The sequence below is a fragment of the Schistocerca americana genome, unplaced genomic scaffold (genome assembly GCF_021461395.2).
Source record: "Schistocerca americana isolate TAMUIC-IGC-003095 unplaced genomic scaffold, iqSchAmer2.1 HiC_scaffold_287, whole genome shotgun sequence".
NCBI classification, from domain to species: Eukaryota; Metazoa; Arthropoda; class Insecta; order Orthoptera; family Acrididae; genus Schistocerca; species Schistocerca americana.
Window position 1 is genome coordinate 67501 of NW_025726002.1, and position 5000 is coordinate 72500.

Here is a 5000-nt window from a genome sequence, read left to right on the forward strand (position 1 = left end):
TTACCCCGACCTTTCGGCCTAGGAAGACACGCTGATTCCTTCAGTGTAGCGCGCGTGCGGCCCAGAACATCTAAGGGCATCACAGACCTGTTATTGCTCAATCTCGTGCGGCTAGAAGCCGCCTGTCCCTCTAAGAAGAAAAGTAATCGCTGACAGCACGAAGGATGTCACGCGACTAGTTAGCAGGCTAGAGTCTCGTTCGTTATCGGAATTAACCAGACAAATCGCTCCACCAACTAAGAACGGCCATGCACCACCACCCACCGAATCAAGAAAGAGCTATCAATCTGTCAATCCTTCCGGTGTCCGGGCCTGGTGAGGTTTCCCGTGTTGAGTCAAATTAAGCCGCAGGCTCCACTCCTGGTGGTGCCCTTCCGTCAATTCCTTTAAGTTTCAGCTTTGCAACCATACTTCCCCCGGAACCCAAAAGCTTTGGTTTCCCGGAGGCTGCCCGCCGAGTCATCGGAGGAACTGCGGCGGATCGCTGGCTGGCATCGTTTATGGTTAGAACTAGGGCGGTATCTGATCGCCTTCGAACCTCTAACTTTCGTTCTTGATTAATGAAAACATACTTGGCAAATGCTTTCGCTTCTGTTCGTCTTGCGACGATCCAAGAATTTCACCTCTAACGTCGCAATACGAATGCCCCCGCCTGTCCCTATTAATCATTACCTCGGGTTCCGAAAACCAACAAAATAGAACCGAGGTCCTATTCCATTATTCCATGCACACAGTATTCAGGCGGGCTTGCCTGCTTTAAGCACTCTAATTTGTTCAAAGTAAACGTGCCGGCCCACCGAGACACTCACTCAAGAGCACCCTGGTAGGATTGCAACGGGGTCCGCCTCGGGACGCACGAGCACGCACGAGGCGCGTCGCACGCCTTCGGCTCGCCCCACCGGCAGGACGTCCCACGATACATGCCAGTTAAACACCGACGGGCGGTGAACCAACAGCGTGGGACACAAATCCAACTACGAGCTTTTTAACCGCAACAACTTTAATATACGCTATTGGAGCTGGAATTACCGCGGCTGCTGGCACCAGACTTGCCCTCCAATAGATACTCGTTAAAGGATTTAAAGTGTACTCATTCCGATTACGGGGCCTCGGATGAGTCCCGTATCGTTATTTTTCGTCACTACCTCCCCGTGCCGGGAGTGGGTAATTTGCGCGCCTGCTGCCTTCCTTGGATGTGGTAGCCGTTTCTCAGGCTCCCTCTCCGGAATCGAACCCTGATTCCCCGTTACCCGTTACAACCATGGTAGGCGCAGAACCTACCATCGACAGTTGATAAGGCAGACATTTGAAAGATGCGTCGCCGGTACGAGGACCGTGCGATCAGCCCAAAGTTATTCAGAGTCACCAAGGCAAACGGACCGGACGAGCCGACCGATTGCTTTTGATCTAATAAAAGCGTCCCTTCCATCTCTGGTCGGGACTCTGTTTGCATGTATTAGCTCTAGAATTACCACAGTTATCCAAGTAACGTGGGTACGATCTAAGGAACCATAACTGATTTAATGAGCCATTCGCGGTTTCACCTTAATGCGGCTTGTACTGAGACATGCATGGCTTAATCTTTGAGACAAGCATATGACTACTGGCAGGATCAACCAGGGAGCTGCGTCAACTAGAGCTGAGCAGCCGGCCGCCCGGGAGTGTGTCCCGGGGGCCCGCGCGAACACGCAAGCGTCCGCTCAATTATTCTGCAAACAGGAGGAGGCTGAGCTCCCCTGCACAATACACCTCGAAACCCTCTCAGGTCCCGGCGGCGCGCAGCGCCGTCCTAAGTACTTGGTCGGGTTCGAGAGAGGCGCAATCGCCCGGAGTTTGGCGAGTAGACGCTTTAGGTGCGACCACCCGTGCTCCCAACTGAGCTTGCCGCTGCCGACAGAGGCCCGGGAGCGTGCTGTCGTGGCATTGCCGGCGGGAGACAACACGCGCCACCTACGGTGACCGGCAGCTCCAACGCCAGCGCCACAGAAGGACAAAAGCCCCACTTGGGTGCCGAAGCGAACTCTCCCAGCACAGCGCACGCGCCAACACGTCCGCACAGCTGCGATACAAACCACCTGCGAGAACCGCAGAGGCGACCGAGCAGCAGACGGCGTCGCGGCGCCGAGCGCCGGGCGGCGGCGCATCCTCAGCGCACACAGTCCTCAATCGGACCAGCACACTGCAGATGTCCACCGCGCTTCGCACCGGGCCCGCGAGGACCTACTTTGGCCGCACGGCGCCGCGTGCAGGGTGCGCCGGCGCGCAGCTGCGCCGCCTGCCGCCTCCGTCGGCCGGCGCGCCTGCCACTGGCCGCCCCCACCAGCCGGCTGTAGCGCGTGCGCCCACGCACCGCGCGGCCAGCACGCCGGGAGGCCCCCCCTCACCGGCCGGGGACGGTCCCACCCAGCCACCGCCGCGTATCGCTTCACACCCAGATGCCATTCACGTTCGTGGGCATGGTGGGTATCGCTGGAACAACCGGTTGGTAGCTCAACCGATCGTCGCCATCACTGATTCACCTCTAGCGAGAACAACCGCACCACAACGGTTTACCAGTTGTTCATTTGCATAACGTCACCAGCAAACGTAGGCGTCCATCGCCATTTGCAAATTCAACGATTGTTGCATGCCTGTGTCAGGTGTCACGACACACTATGTCTGCCCACATACACGCAACAACATGTGCACGCTTCGCGAACACGTGGAAGGTGGCCCCCGTACGTATGCGATGTCCATTGCGCGAACGACTGTCAACCGGCCTCTGTCGCATGTCGCAGATGTGGAACGCAGTGCACCATGCTATCACGGTGTGTGAGAAGAGACGACTACGTCTGACAACACGCGCCACTACATCAACAGACGGCTCATGCTGATCGCCATCCAGGGCATACCACACTGCAATCCAGCTCTTATAGGGAGACGACACGTAGCTGAGTGCACAACATTTGGACCGCATGGTTCGCCGTTGTTGGCGCAGTCGTTGTACGGTCACATGTACCACGATGTATCATTCAGTACATGAGGACCAATGTGCAGTACAGTGTGTGATTTGGACGTACAACATCAGCGGACAGTTGACACAGGCCGTACCACAGCGTAGGCTAAGTGCTTCGCACATGCGAATGCCAATGAACAACTGCAAATGCCAATGAACAACTGCAAAGGGCATTGAGCATGTACGTCCTGCTGCCATCCACATTACAGTGTATAGCTGCAAGGTGTTTAACATGAAGCGATACACTGGGGACCGGGCAGTGCGAGTAGCAAACTATATTGCGGGGGTTGCAGTTAGGCAACACTACACTAATTTAACGCGTCGTATGACAATTACAGAGCAGGTTAAGGCCCAACGTGTGTTGGGTTAAGGCCCAACGTGTGTTGGGTTAAGGCCCAACGTGTGTTGGGTTAAGGCCCAACGTGTGTTGGGTTAAGGCCCAACGTGTGTTGGGTTAAGGCCCAACGTGTGTTGGGTTAAGGCCCAACGTGTGTTGGGTTAAGGCCCAACGTGTGTTGGGTTAAGGCCCAACGTGTGTTGGGTTAAGGCCCAACGTGTGTTGGGTTAAGGCCCAACGTGTGTTGGGTTAAGGCCCAACGTGTGTTGGGTTAAGGCCCAACGTGTGTTGGGTTACGTTAAGGGGCAATGTGGGTTACGTTAAGGGGCAATGTGGGTTACGTTAAGGGGCAATGTGGGTTACGTTACGGCGCAATATAGGTTACGTTACGGCGCAATATAGGTTACGTTAAGGCGCAATATCGGTTACGTTAAGGCGCAATACAGGTTACGTTAAGGCGCAATACAGGTTACGTTAAGGCGCAATACAGGTTACGTTAAGGCGCAATACAGGTTACGTTAAGGCGCAATACAGGTTACGTTAAGGCGCAATACAGGTTACGTTAAGGCGCAATACAGGTTACGTTAAGGCGCAATGCAGGTTACGTTAAGGCGCAATGCAGGTTACGTTAAGGCGCAATGCAGGTTACGTTAAGGCGCAATACAGGTTACGTTAAGGCGCAATACAGGTTACGTTAAGGCGCAATACAGGTTACGTTAAGGCGCAATACAGGTTACGTTAAGGCGCAATACAGGTTACGTTAAGGCGCAATACAGGTTACGTTAAGGCGCAATACAGGTTACGTTAAGGCGCAATACAGGTTACGTTAAGGCGCAATACAGGTTACGTTAAGGCGCAATACAGGTTACGTTAAGGCGCAATACAGGTTACGTTAAGGCGCAATACAGGTTACGTTAAGGCGCAATACAGGTTACGTTAAGGCGCAATACAGGTTACGTTAAGGCGCAATACAGGTTACGTTAAGGCGCAATACAGGTTACGTTAAGGCGCAATACAGGTTACGTTAAGGCGCAATACAGGTTACGTTAAGGCGCAATACAGGTTAGGTTAAGGCGCAATACAGGTTAGGTTAAGGCGCAATACAGGTTAGGTTAAGGTACGACATAGGTTAGGTTAAGGTACGACATAGGTTAGGTTAAGGTACGACATAGGTTAGGTTAAGGTACGACATAGGTTAGGTTAAGGTACGACATAGGTTAGGTTAAGGTACGACATAGGTTAGGTTAAGGTACGACATAGGTTAGGTTAAGGTACGACATAGGTTAGGTTAAGGTACGACATAGGTTAGGTTAAGGTACGACATAGGTTAGGTTAAGGTACGACATAGGTTAGGTTAAGGTACGACATAGGTTAGGTTAAGGTACGACATAGGTTAGGTTAAGGTACGACATAGGTTAGGTTAAGGTACGACATAGGTTAGGTTAAGGTACGACATAGGTTAGGTTAAGGTACGACATAGGTTAGGTTAAGGTACGACATAGGTTAGGTTAAGGTACGACATAGGTTAGGTTAAGGTACGACATAGGTTAGGTTAAGGTACGACATAGGTTAGGTTAAGGTACGACATAGGTTAGGTTAAGGTACGACATAGGTTAGGTTAAGGTACGACATAGGTTAGGTTAAGGTACGACATAGGTTAGGTTAAGG

General features: G+C 52.7%; 1 non-coding gene across 1 annotated transcript in view; it reads right to left on the minus strand.

Moving 5' to 3' along the window:
* LOC124579051 overlaps positions 1-1623 on the minus strand; it is a 1910-nt gene extending 287 nt beyond the window's left edge. Inside the window, exon 1 of the ribosomal RNA XR_006972803.1 lies at positions 1-1623. This exon is cut by the window's left edge and continues 287 nt beyond it. This is a non-coding gene — a ribosomal RNA (small subunit ribosomal RNA).
* Between the last annotated feature and the right edge of the window lie 3377 nt (positions 1624-5000).